The sequence below is a fragment of the Caretta caretta genome, chromosome 3, assembly GCF_965140235.1.
Source record: "Caretta caretta isolate rCarCar2 chromosome 3, rCarCar1.hap1, whole genome shotgun sequence".
NCBI classification, from domain to species: domain Eukaryota; kingdom Metazoa; phylum Chordata; order Testudines; family Cheloniidae; genus Caretta; species Caretta caretta.
The window spans coordinates 151074762-151101570 of record NC_134208.1 but is presented as its reverse complement, the minus strand read 5'-3'; the positions used below and the strand labels follow the sequence as shown (position 1 = coordinate 151101570).

Genomic DNA, 26809 nt, shown 5'->3' with positions numbered 1-26809 from the left:
TACAAACATGTAGTTAAAAAAAAAATAGTCCCTCAAGCAGCTGACAATAACAATAAGAGGCAATTGGGGGATGAAACAAATTTAGAAAGGGAGGGAGGGTGAGATAATTGTAATTATGAGCATGTTTGCGTGTGAACTAGCAGCACATACAGTAGAGGCCATCCCAAATATAGGCAAAAAATGAAAAAAACACAAACAGAAGGGGTGGGGTGGGTATGGACAGAATATGGATACTCAATTTATGGACATTTAGTAAATGTTTATTTTTAAAACATATTTATAGTCTTTACTCACTCACTGAGTTATTAGGAGGGGTTTTAATGCAAGGTTGGCATTGTTGATAGAGCAGAGGAGGCAAGGAGGACATGAAAGGAAGAGAGAAAGTCAAAGATGTAAATGGCCATACATAGTGAAGGGCCTTGAAAGCACGGGCATGCAGATTCCTTGCAAGAGCGGGGCCAGCCAGAGTAAATGAGGAATCCAATTTCCCTAATGCAACATACTAAAGTTACATTATGCATGTGCAATGTGGCTCACCATACCTGGAGTCTAACAAAGCTTCCAGCAAACTATTAGAGGCTTAATTTCCTGTACTACTCAACTATCTAGTAACATATTACAAGAGCATCTGATGCAGAACCTCCATTCGCTAACTGAAAGGTTCTTTCCACCATGGAGGCTTCATAGAATCATAGAATATCAGGGTTGGAAAGGACCTCAGGAGGTCATCTAGTCCAACCCACTGCTCAAAGCAGTACCAATCCCCAACTAAATCATCCCAGCCAGGGCTTTGTCAAGCCTGACCTTAAAAACCTCTAAGGAAGGAGATTCTACCACCTCCCTAGGTAACGCATTCCAGTGTTTCACCACCCTCTTAGTGAAAAAGTTTTTCCTAATATCCAACCTAAACCTCCCCCACTGCAACTTGAGACCATTACTCCTCGTTCTGTCATCTGCTACCACTGAGAACAGTCTAGATCCATCCTCTTTGGAACCCCTTTCAGGTAGTTGAAAGCAGCTATCGAATCCCCCCTCATTCTTCTCTTCCGCAGACTAAACAATCCCAGTTCCCTCAGCCTCTCCTCATAAGTCATGTGTTCCAGTCCCCAAACCATTTTTGTTGCCCTCCGCTGGACTCTTTCCAGTTTTTCCACATCCTTCTTGTAGTGTGGGGCCCAAAACTGGACACACTACTCCAGATGAGGCCTCACCAATGTCGAATAGAGGGGAACAATCACGTCCCTCGATTTGCTGGCAATGCCCCTACTTATACATCCCAAAATGCCACTGGCCTTCTTGGCAACAATGGCACACTGTTGACTCATATCCAGCTTCTCGTTCACTGTAACCCCTAGATCCTTTTCTGCAGAACTGCTGCCTAGCCATTCGGTCCCTAGTCTGTTCAATTCAGTCTTTGTTTATTTTAAGTCTGCTTGCACTCCCTATGTTGTTATATTTCCGTCTAACACAATGTAGCAGCAATACTAACTTGAGTTTAGATAGAACAGTAATTTGATGTGAAAAACCTAGGTTTTTCACATTTAATTTTTCTCTTCAAACACCAGAAAGGGAGACAAAACAGCTCAAAAAACAAGTGATGCTACAAAGGCAAAATGAAGGTGACCACAAACAGTGGGACTATATCACACTAGAGTCAGAAATATAAGTGAAAGTGATAGCTGTATTCCTGGAAGTACTTGTATTCATCCTGTTTCTTGGATGACGAGGAATCTGGGTTAAACTGCATAAAAAGTTGCTCACAAATATCGTATTTAACTTTTGTGCAACTACTGGACACACAACATAGAACATACTTATTTTTTCTCTCAGTATCAAATTTGATGACACTTGTGCTTTTAGGTAACTTTCATCTTCCTTCTCCTCTCAAGAGAAACTTCCGTATGAGTAAAAATATCAAGTCTTCTCCCTTGTGGCTATTTTACTCCCTACATAATCTTGTGAGATTGATATTTTGGCTCAGGAAATCCTTGCTTCATTACCAGGATGCCCTGATTTTAGTATATTCAGCTATTACTAAGGGAAGTGCAGCAGTGCATAAGAGTAATTGCTAAACAGAAGCAAACAAGAAGTTGGGTTGAACAATGGGATTAACAGGAGAGTTTTTATATCCAAAGTCTAATTAACTAATAATTCCAAAGGTAAATATTTGAAAAATAGCAAGACAATAAATGGATTTATATATGTGAGCAGAAGTATCTATAGGAACTCTCTTAGCCAGGCTTCTAATATAGCTATTCTGAAAACAATGTCATTTCCACAGCACCGCATGCTCCACAGTAGTTGTGCAATGCTGAATGGATCGACTGGGTGATGAAAAAGTAGTTTCCCTAGCATCTAACAGCAACTATCTCACAATACAAAGACATGGTCTGGGTTGTCAGCTGTTGAAAAGTAACTTACTGTATCATTTTTGCCACTCACCAGTAACAGGGTCAGCACAAATTCATGCAAATAAATCTAGCATATTCCAGAAGTCTTGAGGTCTTTCTGAGTGTAGCCTTCATCGATTTGAGATCTACCATACCGTTCTCTCACTAGAAGGGAAAACCTAAAACAGCAGCAAGCCGTAAAAGAGACCCAGTTTGGGAATACAAACCATTCATAGAATCATAGAATATCAGGGTTGGAAGGGACCCCTGAAGGTCATCTAGTCCAACCCCCTGCTCGAAGCAGGACCAATTCCCAGTTAAATCATCCCAGCCAGGGCTCTGTCAAGCCTGACCTTAAAAACCTCTAAGGAAGGAGATTCCACCACCTCCCTAGGTAACGCATTCCAGTGTTTCACCACCCTCTTAGTGAAAAAGTTTTTCCTAATATCCAATCTAAACCTCCCCCACTGCAACTTGAGACCATTACTCCTTGTTCTGTCATCTGCTACCATTGAGAACAGTCGAGAGCCATCCTCTTTGGAACCCCCTTTCAGGTAGTTGAAAGCAGCTATCAAATCCCCCCTCATTCTTCCCTTCTGCAGGCTAAACAATCCCAGCTCCCTCAGCCTCTCCTCATAAGTCATGTGTTCTAGACCCCTAATCATTTTTGTTGCCCTTCGCTGGACTCTCTCCAATTTATCCACATCCTTCTTGTAGTGTGGGGCCCAAAACTGGACACAGTACTCCAGATGAGGCCTCACCAATGTCGAATAGAGGGGAACGATCACGTCCCTCGATCTGCTCGCTATGCCCCTACTTATACATCCCAAAATGCCATTGGCCTTCTTGGCAACAAGGGCACACTGCTGACTCATATCCAGCTTCTCGTCCACTGTCACCCCTAGGTCCTTTTCCGCAGAACTGCTGCCTAGCCATTCTGTCCCTAGTCTGTAGCGGTGCATTGGATTCTTCCATCCTAAGTGCAGGACCCTGCACTTATCCTTATTGAACCTCATCAGATTCAAGTATTATATTTGCTGAGCTGTAGCTCACGAAAGCTTATGCTCAAATAAATTACATATTTGCTGATGATGTTTTAAAGAAAGTCATACTAGTGAACTGGTGGAAGTCACTTAAGCACTTGGATTCAGAGACTGTTGAAGTGATAATCTCACTTTTAACAGCAGTAGCTTCTTCTGCCGGTGTAGAAAGAATATTTTCTTCCTTTGGACTAATTCATTATAAATTGAGAAATTGTTTGGGACCTGAAAAAGCAGGAAAGCTTGTTTTTCTTTTCCAGATTATGAACAAACAGGAAAATGAAGGTAAAGACAACCAAGTTAGCTGCAGAAGCCAATATTTTAAGTTTCTCATGTTGACCTGGCTGACATAGTTGATTTAATTTTTGTTTTTTGTTTTTTAATATTTAATTTAACTATTTTAGTTAAAAACAATTTTAACAAAAACAAACCTGATTTTAAAAAACTTGAATGTTGAACTAAATTCAAAAATTCATATGCTTGTTTTGTTAAAATATTATATGTTTGCTGTTGAAGAAAAAATCCATAAAACCTAACGTCGTTTTAATTAAATAAAATAATTTAAATGTCTGTGTGGTGATGTTCTCCTCCTAATACAGAATGGCAAGAAAATCCTCCAAATATTAATGATTAACCTGTTGAACTGGAGATAGTTCACCTCCCAATGACTTCATAAATATCTGCTTCAATTACCTTTGGTAAATGAAATAACCAAACAATCATTCATTTTCTGATACAGCTGAAAAACTAATCTGAAAAGTTTTCAAAATAAATCACTTTAAAAATGTATAGCGTGTACCTTCTAAAAATGAAACCTACATCTATCTCTGAGTTGTGAAGAAAATGTATTAAGATTATAATAACCAACAAGAATGCACTTTTATGTAGAAATCCATTATTAAATCCAGTCTTCCTGACTAGTGATTTAAATCATGATTTAAATCAATTTGATTTAAATCAAATCCACCCTGGTAGAACCTACTCAAGTGAAGGGGTGGAAGCCCTGGTATATAGGCATTTAAAACATGTACAAGATAAACTCTAGAGAATATATTGCAGGTATCAATTTTGTATTGGCTGGGACACATACAAAATGGATAAAATGACTGCAGTCACTTTATCTTCCCTAAATTTCTATGATTTCACCTCTAGGATTCTTGAAGTATAAGTACTCACCTAGAATAATTGCACTACACTGATGATTTAGAATAAAAATACCCACAGTTCCAAAGTGATTTCATGGAATACAGAGACATCCAAAATGCAGTATGTAACAAGGGAAAAAATTCTCTCTGTGATTAGAATAACTTGATAAGCAAACGCACACACAAATCAAGGAGTTAGCAACATGGGACAGTCTGAGGAAATGGACTAAAAATGAAGTGAACTTCTAGATGTATATCATAATAACTGAGGGCTCTTGGAAACTGGATTATTAATTGATGGATACAGAATTTAATTATCCTTAACATTTACTCTGGACACTTGAATCACAAGGCATGTAGAAGCTAATATTGTTTTAATAAAAAACTTTCAATTAGCTTTTCTTGTACTGCTGGTATCTTCACAGCTCGCCTTGACATGCCCTTTCTGATGTCTAGAGAGAACCCTAGAATTTCAAAACATGTCTATTTTTTAAATTAATTTCTCTAGTCCAGCCAACACAGTTCCAATTAAAGCGAACATTTTCCTCATTTTCTGTCAATGAGATTCATTTAGAGTTCAAGCATTCTCAAATATTTGCCTCAAATATAAACTGCAATAATTTTTACAAGGGATAAAAAGTCTTTTTGTTAAATTGAATCTTTCTGGTTCTAACTGACAGCTAGCTGGCCATTTGCCTTTTCCTCAGTCCTAGTTAAGGTATCTTAACTACACATTGAAGTTAGTAAAAATTGTTATCAAGCTCTAGGTATATTAAACATACACCACAACCACCCACTTGTTTCCTTAGAACAGCAAAGGTACAAACCTATACTTCTCTCTAGAAGAGAGATGGAAAGGAGGAAAAGGCCCAGGAATATTATTTATAAAAAAAAAAAAAGAAAAAGAAGGGCGGGGAGGAGAGGTAGACAACATTTTTCTTTGTCCCACCCATCACAGACAGGGAATGTTACTTTCCCCAAAGAAAGGGCCCAGGATAAAGTATGTTAACTACCTTGAGAGACTCAATTTATACTGGCCCTTCATTGAGGGCCCCTTTCACCACATATCACCACCTCATTCATGTACAGCAGTCACAGACACTGTGTGGATGAGGGAGTCAGTCACTTATACAATGCTGTTCGGGCAGGCAGCTACTAAGAGGGGAAAACATGCCAGGTTCATCTCCCATGTTACCTCCCTAATTTTCTCAGCTCTTACAAATCCAGTCAGTGAAAACCTTGAGCTTATTCACTGCCTTTCCTTAAGTGCACAATATTATTATTTTGGGGGTGGCAGAGTAGCACACAAGTATACCTCTTTCCTGTTCCGTCGACCATTTTAGAGTTTTATACAGCCATCTATCACCGCCGTATCTGAGCGCCTTCCACATAAAATCAGTAGCAACAATGAAATCCCTAATAGATTTCATGGAGTGCCTGGCACGTCTCCCTTTTTGGGGTAAAAACTCACTGGGGTAGAATTTTTAGATATTTTATTAAATAGCAGCTGCCAGTGCCAATAGAAGCATTTGCAGCCTCTTCAGGCAGCCACAATTTCCCCAGTTGGTCTCACCCCCTGGAATGATATCAGAGTCTAGCTGAACAGAGCTCCTATTGAGCCAGAGGAAGTCAAAGGACATAGCTTCTCATTCCCTGATTTGGCAAAGCACAAATAATTAGGATACAATTCGATTTAAAACAAAAGACCAAGATTGGTCATTTATTCACACATCTTGACTAAAGAGGAGTCAAGGGGAGAAACTAACTCTAAAAAACTACTTAATCATATATGGTGTCCCTTATGCATATTACTAGTAATAATGTTGATTATTAAAAGTGACTGGGCTTTAAAGATTCATTTTTCTTGTCACTATTGAGGTTCCATTTTCTTTTTGTATTCCTCAGCTTGAACAATGAAAGGAGTTAAGTTAGGTGTATTTTCAGGATCCATTTCAGGTTAATATTTAATTTCACAGGATTTATTTTTTAATTTTGGGATTATTTCCATTTGTCTTATTTTTTTCCATAGAAACTTGTTTTTAATAAAATTCAACTTTTAGGTCTAATTTACACTGATAGTGACTCTAATGTATTTTCATGGACTGTGAGGTCCCAACCATCTGGTTAAGGTCTCTCCAATACATTTGAAAAGATATGAACTGATCGAAATGGTGAAGCAGTGGATTCTGGAAGTGAAACTAATATTTGAAGTCAAACTTCTACTAAATATTTGAGATTGTAAAGGGTGGGAAAGGGTAGTAACATCGAAGTTTACAGTATATTTTAGAAACTAAAGCTTTCAAAGTTTAAAAATTTTTAACTCTGGAGAAAGTGTTATTTTTAGGAAGATTCCAAAAATTCAGAAATAAACTGTATTAGCAGTTGAATACTGAATGTGTATGTTCAGCAATATAGTCCTGGATGTCTGGAAATAAAGTAAACATTGCACGAACAAACTAAGAGAAGTGTCAGAAAGAGGTTGTCCATGTCTGATGAAAATAACCCAATTACTGAAATTACTTCTTCAGCCAATCTCATTTTTAAAAAACCAAACAGCTAAAAAGAAACAGATTTAAACATTAATCAAAAACTTTTACATCCTGCACCAGAAGTGGCTTTCAGAAGAGACAGCACTTTAATCCTTGTTACTGTTGAGAAGTGTCCTTCAAAATTCTGCTGCTTGTTCCGCAAGAAAAAAACCAACTTAATGCATGTACAAAAATTTCCATACCCCATGCATCAAAGTGTCAAAAAACTACCAAGGAAAGAAAAACTGACCTATATTTATGAACCAAAAAAGGTCAAGCGAAGCAAACTTTTCACTAGACTCAGTAGGTGTAAAATAACTCCATTCCCATTAAATTCTCACTGTGGAACACTGTGAATCAGAACACAGCATCAATACAGGCAACCTTTGCTATCACTTAAATTACTTGCTATATTTGAAGGTACCTCTCCATTTGAATACTTCCTTAGGAAAAGGACTGAACATCATTGCTGTATATGCACAGTGCTAGATTACAGAGAACTGCCTGCAGAGAAGGAGAATTCTCTCAGTCTTCATGGGTGTGTGTCTACACTGCCATATTTTCTTGCTCACGCAGCATATGCCTACACTGTATCAGGAAGCCAGTCTCCCAGCCTGACTTGTGTTAGTGGGGCTCACGCGAGCATATTAAAAATAGCTGTGTGGACATTGCGGCACTGGCAGAGGTATGGGCTAGCCACCCAAGTTCAGACTCAGGGCAAAGGGTGGGTCTGAGCTCAGGTCCCTAGCCCAAGTTTCCAGCAGTGCTGCAACAATCACACAGCTATTTTTAGCATGCTATTGCAAGCCCCGCCAGCGCAAATTTGTCTACCTAGGCTGCGAGGGTAACTCTCTACTACAGTGTAAACATAACCCTATGCGAGCAAGAAAACATGACAAGGTAGTGTGTTATATTGGACACCTGTATGATCTGTCGTACGTTTTGTCTATTTTATAAAATTGTTTGGTTGGGGAAAAAAAGTATGAAAATTAAATTCATTCTGGTACAGATTACAGGCATTTTCATTATTATTCATTCAGTCCCACAAAATACAAAAGTAGCTCATCTCAAGTATTCCAACTACTGTGAAATGAAATATAGTACTATAAAAATAAGTAGATTTGCCAAGGTACATTTCTGGGTTAAAAAAAAAAAAAAAAGATGTTCCTAACATACCAATCACCCCCCTCCTCTGCTCCCTGCCAAAAAAAAAAAAAAAAAAGGGGGGGGGGAGCGTGGGAGGAAATGGTCTCCCAAGAATTATGTATTCTTGTCCCTCCAGTGGAAAATTTGGATAATGCAACTCCTTTGGACCAAATAATTATTATATAGTAAATATGTCTGAGCTCAAAGTAGCCCTTGGGATGTTGAAGGGACCTTTTTAATCCCCAAAGGTTGTGAATCATAAATTATGTAGGATAAAAGCTGGCGTCATTATCTATCTTGTCTGTATTTTCTCCATCACTGACATGGCTACAGGGAGAGAGTGGTACTTAGGGCTCCTCACACGCTATGGTAATACAAATAAACAATATATCACAGACAAAGAAACAATTACATGTTTGATTGTTTGGAAAAGTGATCGTATCGCTTCACAAACTCATGCCCTATAAGTCTCAGGCTCAGTTTACACTGGAAAGTTATACTGGCATAGCTATGTTTGTCAGGAGTGTGAAAAAAACATACCACGGCCCAATTAAGGATGCTTACAAAACCCGCAGTGTAGGCACAGCTATGTCAATGGAGCTAACATCATTTGGGAAGGTGGTATTCCTCCACCAAACCCTTCCGTCACTGTAGGCTGCATCTACTCTAAGGAGCTATGCCAACTGAGCTATGCTGGTATAGTCTCTGTAGCATAGACATACCCTCAGTGTCACCCGAGTTCCTGAAGATGTGAAACTGGTCTTTTGGCAATTTCCAGATACCAGAGCTTTGGACTACAAGTCTTACTGTTGGGCCCATTGGATCTGAAATCCCTTAAATGGATCCTCTATAGCAATACAGTGCCAACTGTAAACTCCGAGTTTTAAATTTTGGGCCTAAACTTTTCACTAATTAAATTATTGCAGTGTTACGGTACTGCATATAAATCAGGACACTGAGGTCAGTGTTTAGGCTGTATGTTTCTAAAAGTGTAGCAGTCTCATGGCCATGGAACTGGGAACCTTATTTTTGTAGCGTCCACAGGTGTTTTATGCTCCTCCTGTTGGCCCTGCAGCAGCAATTTACAAACATCCACTGACTGTCCTATCATCAGGTACAATGAAGAACAAACAAAGCTGACTGAGCCTTATAAGGTGCTCTCCATGTTAAAGGTGCGGTTCAAGAAAGGCAACACTGATTTCAGTTCTATTAAAAAAAAAAAGAGGCAAAAAAACCCCAAAATGTTTACCAAACAGAGAGGAAAACTGGCAGGAAAAAATGCCAGTGTCAAGCTTCTAAGATAGTTTGTTAAATTTCCTACAGTTTTATCACAGCAAACAAAAGACATTAAAATCTTCTTTACAAGAGTACTTGACAGTATCCTTTAAAATAGTATTTGTTTAACTCTGCTTATTCCTAAATATCTGAGCTATTAATAATTGTTCCATGCAGCAGCTTTAGATGAACGCTAAAGATGTTACAGGAGCGTGATATGACTGATTCAACCATCCGTGGAAAGCTTTTAGGGAAAATATTAAAATATACCCACAGTACTACTTTGTATCTAGTAAAATAAAAGAAATAGTTAAAAGCCCTTCTACTCAAACAATGGCTAACTGTGCACTGAGTACAAACAATTATAGGCATTACAACGGGAAAGTAACAGTGGATTGCCAGGTAAAATTCAGAATAAGTAATGAAAGGTAAAGTAAATTGAAGTGTGAATAATCCTTGCAGGCAGAGCTGAATCACTGCTCTCGCTCTCTCTCTCTCTCACACACCCCCAGCATACTCCCTTTAAAGTAGTTAGAATTGATCTGCAGGAGCAAAGAGTAAAAACAGATCCTTTGCACTTTTTGGATAAGCAAGTATAGTAGGAACAGATTAAACTACTTCATCTGTGCCACCAGGGGAAGCCCTTCTATTAGTATGAGTTTCATGAGACTTTTCATAAAATGATTTCATTCACTGTCTTCAGTTATCAGCATCAGTAAGGAATAAGCTTCCAAGTCCACATAAAAGAATTACTTTAATACCACCTCGCTGTGCATATGCACTGTACGAGAGTTCACTTCACACTTATTTGCATAGCAAGCTGAACCTACTGCAAATGGAATGTCATTTTCTATTTATCACCCCAAACTCAGTAGCTAACCCAGCAGTTCAATTTCCACCTTTTTCAGCACCTAGACAGGTCAGGGATGGTTCACTTAAACCACTACATCTCTAGGCAAGAAAATCCTACATCCCCTCTTCCCTAACCATAACTAAAACAAGATGAAAGCTCCCAGAAAGTTCTGCATGGAACAAGTTCCAAAAACTTCCATATTAGTAACAAAGCAAGTAGAACAATGTGAAGTTTTTCAAAACACATTGTAGTTTCTGCTCTTACCTTTTAACCAATAGGAAGAAAACTTGGGTAGTAACATCACCTTGCTGCTAGCCTGTATGAATTAGTTTCCTAAAGGATGGAAGGTGGGGCATGAAAAATGTATTATAAATTAAAGTGGATAGGACCTTGACAAAACATGGCTGGGTTGCAGAGGCAAAACTGATTTAATTTTCTCGAAGCAGGGTTCAACTATGAAAAGTTTGGGAAAGGTTGCTATATGAAGTTAGAAGACAATCACTATTATAAGTCAGACTGTTTTTTTAAAAAGGCATGTTTAGCATCTTGCCGATCTTAGGCCAAGTCTACACTTAAAAGTTAGGCTGACATAGCTCTACTGGCCAAGGGTGTGAAAAATCCACCACCCTGACTGATGTAACTATGCCGACCTACCCACAGAGTAGATGCAGCTGTATCAATGGAAGAATTCTTTTGACGACATAGCTACCATAGTGCTGGGAGGTGGTGTTCCTATACCAGTGGAGAAACCCAATGTAGCAGTGAAGGCTGTGTCATAACCCCATATTGTAAATGGCATAGCATAGTATAGTCTCTGTAGTGCAGACATATGCTTAGACAAGGAGTGGCAAACCTGAGCCTGAGGAGGAGCCAAAATTTACCAATGTACATTGCCAAAAAGCCATAGTAATATGTCAGGAGCCCCGCATCAGCTCCCTCCCACCCCCCGCTCCCAGCACCTCCCACCCACTGGCAGCCCCGCCAATCAGTGTCTCCCCCTCCTTCCCAACCAGCTGTTTCATGTGTGCAGGAGGCTTTGGTGGGGGACCAACAAGGGCATGGCAGACTCAGGGGAGGGGGTGGGAAGGGATGGAGAGGGGGCAGGGCCTGTGGCAGAGCCAGGAGTTGAGCAGTGAGCACCCCCCAGCACATTGGAAAGTTGGCTCCTGTAGCTCCAGCCCCAGAATCGGTGCCTATACAAGGAGCATATTAACTTTTGAAGAGCCGCATGTGGCTCCGGAGCCATAGGTTGGCCACCCCGGCTTAGACTTTACAGCTCTTTTGGGCAGAGAAGAACAGGACATGGAGGATATGGGGAAATATTGGGGAAGAGAAGACGGCAGAAAGATTTCCTGGATGTATCACTTAGAAAAAAGGGAAGACTGATTCATACTTAACTAGCTACAGTAAAGGTCTCTGAAAATATATCTAACACATTATATATCCAAGGTCTGCTAATTCCTTTATACATTGGACACTAGAGCAGGATTCTCTAAGCGATGCCGCAATATAGTTAAAGTTTTTCCATTACTCTGAGTTGCTCCAATGTTAAAGCTGACCTGTCTGGGAAAGCAGAAATAAGCCTAAGAAAAATGAGAATGAAAGTGCACAAACCTCTCCCTTGAATGAATGCTACTTGTGGATCAGCAAAGACACACCTCCTCCACTGCAGCAGGATAGTGAGTTTGTGTGTGTGGTTATTGGAGGGGGGTGAGGGGGTGAGAGAACCTGGATTTGTGCAGGAAATGGCCCACCTTGATTATCATGCACATTGTGAAGAGAGTTGTCACTTTGGATGGCCTATTACCAGCAGGAGAGTGAGTTTGTGTGTGGGGGGATGGAGGGTGAGAAAACCTGGATTTGTGCTGGAAATGGCCCAACTTGATGATCACTTTAGATAAGCTAAAAGAAAAGGAGTACTTGTGGCACCTTAGAGACTAACCAATTTATTTGAGCATGAGCTTTCGTGAGCTACAGCTCACTTCATCAGATGTATACCGTGGAAACTTGCAGTTTCCACGGTATACATCTGATGAAGTGAGCTGTTGCAGTTTCCACGGTATACATCTGATGAAGTGAGCTGTAGCTCACGAAAGCTCATGCTCAAATAAATTGGTTAGTCTCTAAGGTGCCACAAGTACTCCTTTTCTTTTTGCGAATACAGACTAACACGGCTGTTCCTCTGAAACCTTTAGATAAGCTATTACCAGCAGGACAGTGGGGTGGGAGGAGGTATTGTTTCATGATCTCTGTGTGTATATAATGTCTGCTGCAGTTTCCACGGTATGCATCCGATGAAGTGAGCTGTAGCTCACGAAAGCTCATGCTCAAATAAATTGGTTAGTCTCTAAGGTGCCACAAGTACTCCTTTTCTTTTTCCACCCAAAATTAGATTCCACATTGATGGTTAAAAAGTCTTGGAGAACAAACAACATATTAAATTTAAAGAATTCAAAGTTAGTTATGTATAAGGTCCTATCAAATTCACAGCGATGAAAAACGCATCATGGACCGTGAAATCTGGTCTCCACCAGTGAAAACTGTATAATTTCACGGGGGAGACCAGCCTTTCTCAAATTGGGGGTCCTGACTCAAAAGGGAGTTGCAGGGCAGTCACAAGGTTATTTTAGGGGGGTTGCAGTATTGCCACCCTTACTTCTGTACTGCCTTCAGAGCTGGGTGGCTAGAGAGCGGCAGCTGTTGGTTGGTTGCTCAGCTCTGAAGGCAGTGCCTTGCCAGTAGCAGTGCAGAAGTAAGGGTGGCAATACCATACCATGCCATCCTCACTTCTGCACTGCTGCTGATGGCAGCTCTGCCTTCAGAGCTGGGTTCCTGGCCAGCAGCTGCTGCTCTCCAGCTGCCCAGCTCTGAAGGCAGTACTGTTGCCAGCAGCAGTGCAAAAGTAAGGGTAGCAGTATTGCAACCCCCCCAGAATAACCCTGTGACCCCCCCACAACTCCTTTTTGGGTCAGGCCCCCTACAATTACAACACCGTGAAATTTCAGGTTTAAATAGCTGAAATCATGAAATTTAGAATTTTTAAAATCCTATGACCATGAAATTGACCAAAATGGACCATGACTTTGATAGGGCCCTAGTTATGCATTACAGATATTCCAAAACAACTCTATTGAGTCTCATCAAGCACAATAAAGATTAATCTCTGATCTCTCATTATGTGTGTGACCCTCTTGCACTTTGACTTGTGGGAGCATTTCTGCAGGAATGTTCCTAGTTATTTTCTAGCTTTCTTCTGATGACTTTAACAATAACTAAGAATAAACTAGCAGCAGAAATGCAGCCCATACATTCATTTCCATCTCCTCCCTGGGTAACCAATTCATGACCTTGGCAATGCACTCAGGAACTGCTATCTAGAGTCTGTTCCTCAATTTAAATCTCTCAGTTCAGAGCATAATACAATCTTGGTTGCACCACTGGTGTGACTGTCTCCTTGGTCCTCAATTCCCAAAGACCATATCAAACCCTGTCAGCTGCAGCAGGTATAAACACTGTGGTTACAGACACCCAACTTTCAATTATAAGATTTTATTCCCATACATTTAATATTAGGATGCACATTCATTTTACTTTGCTATTGGATTTATACTGATAGCCATGCTGGTGTCGCTGCAGCCATTATATTCTGTGCAGAACTGTATGTATTAATACGTTACCACTAATGCAGCAGAGGGAAATATACTTCCTCAATGGTGATTCCTAACCATACCATATTATTTAAACTTGCAAGTTTAAATAAAGTTTTAAAATACAAAGACTTGCTTGCTGTTGAGGAGAAGGAGGAAGCGGGTGCTGATGATGGGAGATAATAATTTACCTTCTATAACACATCCCATCTGAAGATCTCAAAATGCTTTATAAAGAATTAAATCTCCACCCCTCCCCATATTTGGAGTACTGTCCCATCTTTACCATATTTTACTCAGCTGAGGGTGTCCCCCACCCCACCACGGTTGAATCATGTATTAGGTTATTCATCATTGGTAAGTAGATTTTGAGCCCATCTTGCTACGTTTTCATGATAATTTGCAAAGCTGTATTATGTCTGTCTATTTTGCAGCTTGGGAAATTTAGGCATAAAGAGATATGATTTGTCCAAATTCACACAAGAAATATGCGACAAAGCCAGGAATCAGACAACAGGTCAAAGTCAGCTACTTATTTCATATATTTATCCTATCACTTACACAAAGGGAAGGGGTTTACAGTCAGCAGGGAGGTGCGTAAGGACAACCAAGTTGAAGTTTCAGTATACTGAGGTAGTAGGGAAGATGAATAGGGTGAATAGTTGAACGACTATGGTGGGAAGGAGAACTTATTATTTAACTTTAAAAAAACTTATGTCTTCCTTTACAAGTGTGTGCCTGGCTCAAATTCAGATGAAACTGATTCAAGCTCAGCCAGACCACTAACGTCTCTTTTCAACTTTGAAAAAACAGGAAGGCAATTTTATTATGTTTGTCATTGTTAATTTTGTTTTCTTTTAATTCAGCTGTACAATGCCTTAACTATCTTGGCTGGAGCAGTGCAGAGTGAAGAATATAGTGATTATTCTGCCACTGACCGCACACGCAGCATTGCCAATGGATGTGGAACTTGATTTGCTGCCACATGCAACCTGTCCAGGCCTAAGCAGAAAATGTTTATTATACCAAATTATGCTCGATCACATGGTGGTTGAGGTAGGTGGAGATCTAACTGCTAGGATGAGATTACCAAAATAATTCATTGGCTCTACAAAGAGCAAACTAACTCGTGGTTCCTTTCCTGAGAAAGTACTTGTGCATTTCTATTGTCTTCCTTACAAGTTCAGTGAGAGTAGACTGAAAGTATACAATTCATTCAGCTCATCTGATGCAATAAAGAACTGAGTGCTACAACCGTCAACCTGGGTGGTTTATTTATCCTGAAATATCTCCAAAAGCATCATTTGTATCTGTTTTTAAAAATCAGAATTTGAAAGTGTGGCTCTGTGCTTTAACATGTCTACCTTTACTAATGGTAGGTTTCAGAGTAGCAGCCGTGTTAGTCTGTATTCGCAAAAAGAAAAGGAGCACTTGTGGCACCTTAGAGACTAACAAATTTATTTGAGCATAAGCTTTCGTGAGCTACAGCTCACTTCATCGGATGCATTCAGTGGAAAATACACTGTACTCCTTTTCTTTTTGCCTTTTCTAATGTGTATCTTGCTCAAATTCAGCCACTTCACAGATCTTTCTCTAGTTCACACCCAGGTTACTTCTCCATTAATATTATAAAAACACTGTAGTTCAAACAAGAGGAAAATAACTGTTTGTAGGAGGTTATGCTGCTGACCTGGGGATCAGTGTCTGGAAGTAACCTTAAGTAGGTGAGATTCCATCCTAGCTCCTAAGACTCATCTGAAATCCACAAAATAAAGTCTAGGCAAATATCAAGTACAAATATCAGAACATTTGCCCACGAGACATTTCTGAAAACTACTGCTGAAACTGCAGAAATGCCCCACACTGGAAGAATACTGGAATATGCATAACCCTTTCAGAGTAATGCCTGCATCTTGATAAAACGCAGAGCAGACATCAGTGTCCATGCAGTTTTTTTGCTCTTTAAGCAGTGTTAGTGTCTTTAAAAGCTAGCACAATCTATAATATAAATTGGCAGATATAAATGGAACAGTGACCCTTCAGTTTGATTCTCAAGTATGTTCCTGGACTCGACAGACAAATACAAACCTAGAGATATAAATAATTTAAAATTCAGTCTGACATTTAACTGACATATTTGTTTCCAAATGAGAGTAAAAATTAGTACTTGAAAATTCTTCCTACCCCAAGAGATAAAAAGCACTCCCCAGGAATCATCGGGCTTCACCTTTTGAACCAGATAAAGTAGATGTGGATCAGCATGTGCAAATGAGCTTAGACAAGGCCATCCAAACAAAACTTTAAAAATACCATTTGTGTATACTGCATGTTACTTTTATTTAACAAAAAACAGTCACGAAATTTGTAGTTCTACATTTTCATTTCCTTTTCTTTTTTAACTATGATATAAAAATAAAATTAGATGGAAGAGAGGGGCACCTATTATTAGAACTTTACATATACCAAGAACTTATCAAGACCATTCTATAAATAAGACAAAGCCTTTTTGATTTTCATCAGCTCACCCCATATTCAAATGTGCCAAAAAATGTATTTCAGTATCTCTGATGCTTGTGTCCAATTCATCACCCTCATAAAGTTTACATTTATCCAGCAGACAAGTGGATTCTATAAGTCTTACTCACACACTATTTTAAGTATGGCCTCCTGGCCTAGATTTCTTTATTTCACACAAACTGAAAAATTACAGAGGATTGTAAATGAATAGAACTGACTGGTTAGAAGAACAGTTAGAGAAAAGGTTTCTCTGCTTGAGAAAAGAAATTTATGGGATTACCACATTTTCAAAAATAAGAACTGGATACAAAAGTATAGCTACAAGCTTGTCCTACACAGGACTTGTTAGGTACCCTTTGACCCTCAGAATTGCCACTAACTCCAATTTCCAAGGCCCTCCAAGTGGACCTAGAAAAGTCTCTCTCAGTCCATACGCTAACTCTCCCATGCAGAGCCAGATTAAAAGGATATGTGGATCCGCTTGAGCTCTTGTATCTCTGTTATGAAGCCTTTGAACAGAGCTAGCATCAATGCCAGATCCAGAAGAGTTTCTATGGTTGCCCCAAGACACATTTGGCTGAAGCTACAGCTCAGAAGTGCAAAATCTAAGTTGACAGCTTCCTTCCTTACTGAGGTGTAACACTTTTGAGGGGGAAGCTCTTGAGAAGGCCATGGAGAAGACACTTGAGTTTTGCAAGAACACATCCTCTCAACACCCTAGACCAGTGTTTCTCAACCTTTTTGATACCGGGTCTAGTTTGTTGCCTTCCTAAACTGTATCAGGGAGATTTCAGGAACTGGTGCTGGTCCATGGACTAATTATTGAGAAACACTTTCCTAGATGACTCCTCACTAAATCAAGGGCCCCAGAGAAAAGGATTTACTAGATCTTCCACTCTTAAGTCATTTTGCAAAAAGCTCTTCTGTTTTTGGAGTTCCAGTTACTCCTTCTGTATAGCATTCTGGATACTCTGAGCAGATACTTTTGTCCACACTCTGGTCCTTCCTTTCAAGCAACCTTTATGAGTTTAGGCCAGCCTGATCCCAGTACTCCTCATGCCCCCACACCTGCTAGGCGGGCAATGCCAGAAGTTTACATGGTGATAACGAGATTTGTGCTGTGTCACCTTTGACTTGGATACCTAGATGAGAAATGGCATGCAATGGCTACTCCTTAGAACTCATTTATTTTGGCCCAGCCAAATTTCTAGCACTACTGTCGAATACAAGAAATTTTGGATAATAGCCATTCTTTTCCATTTTCCGGGAAGAAGGTAACCAAGAATTCTACTCCTGGTACTTCCAAGAACACAAATTTACTGGAATTTTCTTTGCATTCTGGACTTAACTCTTCTCAGCAGGAGATCTGCAGATAAATCTTCTGCAAGGAAACTCTCTCTATTGCCCCTGGTGAGATTCTGCACTTTCCAGGTCATCTGTCTCCATGTCTGAACCCACCCTAAATTCTGGTCACACTCTATTTCTTTTGAAAGAGATATGGAATTCTGGAAGAAGAGGACAGAACTTGTTGTTCTGCCATTTAGTTATCTTAGTATCTTAAGTATTTGCCAGACTTTGGCCAGAAAGTGCTTCAAACAGCATATTAAAACAAGCCTGTCTCTTGTAGCTTATTACTAGCTATGTCCATTTGGGTCCGAGGTTGCTATTTTCTTCTCTTAGCCTATCCATCACAAATTTTCTTGCTCAATAAAGTTCTAACAAAGGAAGAGAATGGGCTGATGTTCAATGTACTATATACCCTTAACTGACAGGTTTTCTGCTTCTTTGCATCCCGGTGGGGTAGAATGTGGTTTGTTTTGACTAGCTCAAGTAGGATGTTAGAAGTGGGAAACAACCAAAGGAATTGCCAAAAATAATTCTCTGAATGATGAGACCAAGTGCCATGATGGTGATGACAGTAGGAAACAGGAGAAAACAGGAGTATCTAAAACACAAGCTGTGTTCTTATGCTAAGTAAAGGTATTCCTTAAAACTACAAAAGGTTCTGCTTGGTATTTTAGAACAATTAACACAAAAAACCCGAAACTAATTCAAACCACCCTTGTTTACACACAGAGTGGGAAGCTGCCAAAGCAATGAGCATCTAGAACACTCCACAGGGAGTAAAGGAAAGCACAAAAGAGTGGCAACCACTGCATTTGGCTTCAGAGAGCTCTGCTAGCATGAATTACTTTTGCTGCCTCGGTGAGATCTCTTTTGCTTTTGCTGATTCAGAACCTTTTCCCCTCAGATATCCAGATTGGTTGCATAGCCTCTGTTGAGAGCAGCAGCCTTTTGTAGAAATATTAATATTTTATACTTACCAAGGCAGCCAGCCATGAAGAACAGTTTTTCTTCAAAATTTTGCTTTGATTCTCTGTGACTCTCCCCCGATACTCAAAGTCAGATAAGTTACACAGACACCACTGGGGTTTTAAAACCTTGGTACATTCATTAATATTTTATAGGTTTAATTCTAAGTAAACCAAACAATATATCTCTATTAAAATATTTCTGTATATAAAAGAGTGTGGCTTAGAAGAACAGAGAATGGTTTATCACAGAACTTTGCAAAGGAGATCTTTCCAGGTATTAAGAAGCATTTATCCAAGGTTAAAATTTCTTCTTTTAATATAACCAGACAAAGCAGACTCATAAAAAAACCTGCTTGCGTGTCTTTTGTTGTCTGATGAAGATCTCCACGTATGCATGCTATGTGCTTGTATAAATACTTTTGGGGGCAGAGAGATTTATGAAAGATAAACTCTGATGACTAATAAAAACAGGACCATCTGCTAACATATCGGCATTTAACAGCTGCCCAAAGCACTTGTTGAGTTCTAATTTGGTAAAATCCAGAAGAGAAGGGGAAGATGGACACTGGGGGGAAAAAAACCATAGGGACATACAATTTATATTGATAAACTCTTTGGAGCTGATGAGATCTGGAACTTTTGTCTTAACACACTAATGAATTTAGAGCAGCGGACCCCAAACCGCGGGGTGTGTGTCCCCTAAAGGGGTGTGGAGGAACATGGGGGACACTTCGGGGTCCAGACCAGCCCGCCCAAGGGGTCAGGGAGGGAGTACCATCCAGCCCAGCTCTGCCCCCAACGCTGGGCCCCGACCGCAGCTCCCAGGGTGGCACGGACAGATTGCATTACAAAAGGGGGGCAGGGATGCGACATTAAAAGTTTGGGGACCACTGGATTTAGAGTTATTACGTTGGTTTAAAAGCTGAACTTCTGATTTCTGAGTCAAGGTTCACTAAAGAGGAACAATGGGTGCCTGTAAAAGGGATATATCAACTACATCACAGTCTAGACATAAGGGAAACAAAACTCAATTCCTCATCCATTCATAAGGTTTCAGTTACAGGTTCATGCACTAATGAACATACTAACTCAAAACATGCTTAAGTTAGATTTGTAACTCTGCAACAGGCCACTCTGCTTGTGACTTGCACTGATTTATCAATAGCGAAACAAAACATTTAAGATCTCTAATTAACAAAAGACATGCAATCAAATTACAAATACTGTACATAACAAAATTTTAGAAAGTAAATTACTCTCTTGCTTAGCAGGTAAGACTTGAATTCAAGATTTTGAGCCCCCCACCCTACCCCAAAGAACTGAGGGGACCTAGAACAGAGCAAGTCTCCACACTGTTGAAGGTATCTGTCATTCTTCATTGTACAAAAGCAGGGAAAACAGATCTCTGAATGCTGGTTTTGGCAAATAAAAAAGGAGGAAGTGAATTCTGTATTAGTGTGCATGTGACTGGAAGCTCTTTCGGGCAGAAAACTGTCTTTCTTTGTTTTTACAGCATTCAACACATTCCTGGTTCTATCTTAGATAGGTATAGCCCCCATCACCTTAGTATCTGAGTGCCACACAATCTTAAATATATTCATCCTCACAAAACCCTTATGAGGTAGGACAGTGTTATTATCCCCATTTTATAAATGGGGAGCTGGGGCTTCCAAATCCTAGACTAGTGCCCTAATCACTGGACCATCCCTTCTTCTCTGACTGGAGACCTATTTTTCCCACAGTACTGCTACTAATATTATTATTTGAGCCTATTCTATTCGCTATTATTTGAGCCTATTCTATTTAGATTCTTAAATAGCCTTCAGCTTGTGTATTCCAATTCACTGTTAAAACGCAAACCAGCATTATATACAGGGAAAAACCTTCAAGAACGCCTAAGAAATTCAGGAACCTATGTCCTCTTGACTTAGGCAAATAGGAGCTCACAAGTCACTTTGAACAGGGACCTACCTATTTTTGAAAATTTAACACGTTTTCTCTTTCTGATTGGAGGTTAATTTAATTATAAACAGCTTTGCATTGCAACTTTTACAGATTGCATGAGTGGAACACAATACTAAAGTGGTTTGGGATATGCTTCCCTCAATCTGTGGGCATCTAACGGCAATTAATGGTGATTGACAATATGCATATTCCTCTGGAGAGGATATGCAGATACCCGAAAGACAGCTCTTTATTTTAAGATGTAATCCAAACAAGAAAGTTTGTACAGAATAGGATTAGATTAAATCTGGGAAGGAATACAGGCAAGGAAAGGAAAAACTGGAAGTTATTTTTTGGTTCATACGGGAGTGAAATGCAACGGTATTTTTAAATGCATAGGACAGATGAAATTTAGAAACTAAAGTGGACCTTTTGACTATATCTAAGTCTGAACACGTAAAGTTCATAAAGATGCATTTCTTACATTGGTGTGTACAGCAAGCCATTTTTCTTCATTATGTCTGATGTTTCATCCATTAAACTATGAGCTTCCTCAGAGGATAGAAATAAATTGCCAGTCTTGTTTATTGGGTGAGAACATCAAGAATAATTATGAAAAATTATAGGGTATCCAACAGACAAAATTCATCTTTCTTTAGGACAGCAACTCCCACCAGAAAGTATGAGACACTGGATTTTTTTTTTTTTAAAAGTCATGCTTAAAACAGCAATTGTCTTTTTCCAGGAAAGTCACAATGAACTCAAAGAATTAATAGATTTTGCAACATCACAATGCAGACGACTGTTGAACTTTCATCATAGATTCATGGGAGACAAGGAAGCAACAACTGCTAAAAATAGTCACAAAAATACTCAAAATACATAAACCTAACCCTAAAATACATTGTTCTTTATATATATAATCTCTTTACATGATCAGCAGTTAATGTGTGCATTCAATAACCCACTCATACAACATACCTTCCTGGTGAACATGGGAAGCCCAGTTTATGTTTGAACGTTTGCTACATTTTCTACAAGACCACAGAAGTTCTTTCCATTTGATTGCAATAACAGAATTTCATCATGCAAGACGTTTAGGTCCAATTCTGCTCTTCAATTCATAATATCAACATAGTCAATGGAGCTGCACCTCCCTGGCCCAAAACGCACAACTTGACCCACTGTATACTCCAGGCCTTCGTGTACAGAACGCTTTTTCATGTTTGCATAATAAAGAACCCTTAGCGAAAGTTCTCTGCTTCATTCAAGTCCCATAGTGATCTCTTACCAAGGGACTATTAACAATCTAAGTCATCTTATTTGAAAAGGAAAAATTAATCGCTAGTCATTTAGGCCAAATAATAAATGACAAAACTTAAAAGAATACTGATGTCTTTTACAGTGTTACAAATTGCTGGATTCAAAATAGTCTGGCAACATTCTAACAGTGAACAATAAACGTCAGTGTCATTTGCTAGGCCTTGTGTCTAGCAGTTTCCTCCCTCCACAGCTGGTTTGAATGCAATTCAGCTTTGTTTTTTTCAAGTAACAATGAAGCCACTGTGTCTATAAAGCAAGAGAAATCTGGCCCTAAAAGGAATTTGAAATTGCTGCATTTTGAGTCCCCTATCAAAAAGCTTGTGACAAATCAGATTTCTTATTCTCACCTCCAGGATTAAATTTAAATACCTGTATTTGTACATAGCATCTCTGTAGGATGACAAGATGTCCCGATTTTATAAGGACTGTCCCAATTTTGGGGGCTTTTTCTTATATAGGCACCTATTACCCCCCAACTCCCATCCCGATTTTTTACACTTGCTATCTGGTCACCCTACATCTCTGAAAAATGCAGAAACACATTAACTTGTGTCTGAGTAGTTGACAACAATTTAAGACTTAAAAAAGACAAACTAATTCTTTCATGACTGGAAGCAGCAACCTTAGCTCCTGAGGGGAAAGAGGTTGTGAAGAAAAGTGTGCTGTCATTAAGCCCCTTCGTTTTCAGTTTAAACTGATTTTTAACAAAAAATCTGGGGTTTTACAAGTATTTGTTTCTCCCAGCCCGATTTTCGCCCTACTTTTGTATTATTCAAATATATAAAAAATAACTTGTGTTATTAAGAACATACAGTACATTGCATGAGATATATGTATTATAATACATTAGGTTGTGTGCATATACAAAGCTGCCTGTTGAAGTAAAGCTATATATTAGTTTAGACAATACACAACAAACAAACAGGCACGCATGCAAGCTCTGAAGCGCGTGCACATCTGAACATACTGATGAATCTCATGCCACTGCATATACATTTCAAGCTGTTAGCAGATAACGGTTTAAAAATCTGACACTAAAATGGGAAGAAAATGCAAATCTGCATCAGAATACATTTCAGAACACAAGGAAGTATTCAAAAGTTTTATTGGGGGATTAAAAGACATATTGTTTTCTTCAACTCAGAGGTGGCATTGTGTTTTGAGTTCTGTTTTAGTTCTGCAGCAAACCACACTGAATTCTGTTCATCAAAGTATTAATCTGCTGAATACTTTCCCCCCGTCCTTCCGTTCACCAAAATAACCCCGATATTTACCTAGAAAAATTATTACTAATTTTTTCACCAATTTTCAGCTGTCTTTGTTGTAGTAATAAATACCGATAAATTCCCAGGAAAAATTAGAACAAATAAGGCCCTTCATTTTCAGTTTCTATCACTGAATGTTAGACTCCCCAACAATTTAAAATGCAGCACTGATGACCTCCAAAAGAGCCTGTCATCTTTGGCTACGATGATGGATAGATAATGTGGGTCTTCAGGAAGGCGGTTTATTGGGTAAGCAACTCAGAGCTCTGCAGAAATGTGAAGGGGTAGGGAAAGGAAGGAAAGGAAAGTGAAGACAGAAAAATTCTTACAGCAGAAATTCTTGGGAGGCGGGATAGGGCCCCAGACTAGTTCTTAATAAGCGTGCATTCTAGTCCCTGCTCTGAAACTGACCAGCTGTATGACCTTGAGCAAATCAATTTACCTGTGTGCCTGTTTCCCCTTTCATCATATGTCCATCTTGTCTCTTTAGACTAAGTTCCTCAGACAATGACTGACTCAGTACATATTTATAGAGTGCCTAGCATAATGGGCCACAATCTCGTTTAGAACTTCTAGGAATAAGTAGATTTCTGAATTCAGCATTTTAAAAAAACCCATATACATATAAGTAACATCCAAGTGAGTGCTGAAAGGCCTCTTTATTAGACAAAGCTCTTTAGCCTAAAACGTCCAGTTCTGAAAATATACTTTACATGCTATTTCTACCTAATTCAAAGGCAAGCAGACTAGGTGAAGCCTCTCCAACCCACATCCAACTGCCAGACTATTTCCTTTGAAAACCCCATCCTTGTAGTAAACTTTTTATATGCTGACTTTCATGGACAAATCATTAACCTTCTTCACATTATTTATCTCAGCTGGGATAATGTTTGATCTAATTCTAACAGATTTTCATTTCAGAACCAATCGTAAAACTCAGCAGGGTGCTATATACAACTTTAATGAGAGTGCTTTATCCAAGATGCCACCAATATGCACTTGTTTAGATCTACACCATTTCCTTTTTGGGCGGTAGGAATAGGAGGAGAGAGGTTAGTTGAGCAAAGGAAGAATTTAAAAAAAAATTGACACCTCCTTTCTGCTAACCACAGTGATATGACTACATATGAAATCTCACCTAACTGCTCATGGCATTTCTATTTACTTTTAGCAACCTCTATGCCAACTCTGTGCTCCTCTTTTATGGATGCTTTTCATTGCGTCCAGTGGCTTGCAGCAATTAATGCAGAGCAAGAGAGCAGCTCTGTAAACCGGCTGACAGCCGTTTAATGGGAGAGGTAGAAAGTGGTGGACAAGTCCTGGCAGCGTGCTTAATGGATACACAAACACCCACAGTCATCAGCCTGAAACGATAGTGGCAGAAAGTTAACTTAGAGCTACAAAACTCATTTAGTAAGGGGATCCACAGCAATCTGGACAATATGAGACTTCATAATGGGAGGAAGGGCGAAAATGGTAAGGTGCATCTCTTGCATTTGCTTTCAAGGAGATGGCAGTCTTTAATTTCACAAGTCTTTCTGGTTAGCCCTGCTGCTTCAGTGCAAAAGTTAGCAGTTGCTTCTGTTTTGCAAAGGAAATGTTATCACATGGATCTGTGACACAGTATGTCAAAGACTTGTTTGAGGTAAAAGGAGATTTTCATTTAATAACAATAGCACCATGCTGCATTTTCTTCAGATACTCTTGGACGTGGCTGTACTATAAATGATTCTTCCCGTTAACTTATGAGAGGCAGTAAGGACAGTCAACATCTTATAAGGTTATTTTAAAAAAATAAGGTAAGCATTTTATGTATTTGACTGTATCCCGCCCCCATACCCCATCCTTTGTATGTCACTTTTCTTAGATCAAATTCTTCAGGGCAGGGAATATCTTTGTGTAGAGGCCAACATAAATGGGGCACCAGTCCCAACTAAGGGTGCTACTGCAGCATGCATATTACGTTATTATAATAACCATAGTAATAAATCACATCCAATGATAACATTTAAGAAACTTGGGTTGGGGGCCACATTCAGCAATGCATTTTATATTTTATCATGATTGAACAAATAAATCCTCATTATAAAATGGAAATTTTGCATGCAATAATAATAGCACTCACCAATTGTGATTTCTGTAGCTAAGGCTGAAAAAACATCATAAACCCTGTTTCACATTTTCAATTTAAAAATAATAATCACCTTTTGCAATAAAGACTGTCTGGTCCTCAGACCAAGTGGGGTTTTTTTTTGTTTGTTTTTTAAAGTTGGAGCAAATCCTCTTCACTAATTTGCATTACGTATTAACCAAAACTCAAGAATATTGTTATACTGGGCAAAAATTCAGACACTTTTTGAAAGCCTTAACAGGGAAAATAAGGCTCCAGTTTTAAACTTAGCCCCTAGACATACTCTTTACAATAAAAGGGCCTTTATCAAAGCTTATCCAAATCAAGCATATTTAAAAATTTTATATTGTACATTTATAGGGGGAAGTGTTAATTTTACAGATATGTATAACCAGTTCTGTGCTGGTTGGTTCAAGGTGTTTACAAGGTCTATAATTCTAGCAGTCAACATTTTCCTTTCCCCTTTCAAAAACCTCAGAAACTAAAAGGGAAAGCTAGCCTTGACACATGAAGGGCCCAATCCTGCAAACATCTGTTCACAGGAGCACATGGCTACACCTACACGGTTACTCCTGTTTAGTTCATTAAATGTATAGCTTTAATACCATTGTGTGTTATTAAATGTATATAATAGAATACAGGATATAGTATGCAGTCAAGTTTCTAACGGGAGCATTATCTTACACATCACATTCAAATAAATTGAAATACACAGCTAAATATTTTTCCACATCGGCAACTGCAGTGGTTGGTACAGGATGATGCATGACCACAAATGAGACAGAAGATGTCCACAAGATACTCTTCAATAAGAAGTGGCAAAGCATGGTGAGAATCCCTGCTCTCATAACAAGCACAGTCTTAAAATTTTGAAACCTCTCCATATATTTGCATGAATTCAGGCATAAACATTAATACCATATTCCTTTTCATTTTACATTTAAACTAGTGCCAGTGTGAGGAAACTGAATGCATTTCCATGCCATATTTGCAATATTCAATTTCCTTATTCTCTTTTTCACACAGACAAACCCCAAGGTGGAGGAGGAGGAGGGAAACAAATCCCTTTCAGTTCCAGCCTAACAAACCTAATACTGAAAAAGGAAATACAGAATTGTGAAGCCATGTTCATCATATCTATACAGGTATTTCAGGAAGAACTGGTAGAAGCATATTAAGGCTGCATTCTAAATATTTTTGGATCCTTGGGCATCTTCTTTTTTCCGCCCTGAGGGGAAAAAAAATTGCTTTCCGACCTCAGAGAAGACTGAGCAGAGCCCCAAAAGATGG

At 39.1% G+C, this 26809-nt stretch overlaps 1 protein-coding gene across 4 annotated transcripts in view; it reads right to left on the bottom strand.

Moving 5' to 3' along the window:
* The window catches only part of ZFAND3 (zinc finger AN1-type containing 3), a 248856-nt gene that overhangs the window by 92750 nt on the left and 129297 nt on the right, over nucleotides 1-26809 (bottom strand). The gene's annotated exons all lie outside the window — the stretch shown is intronic.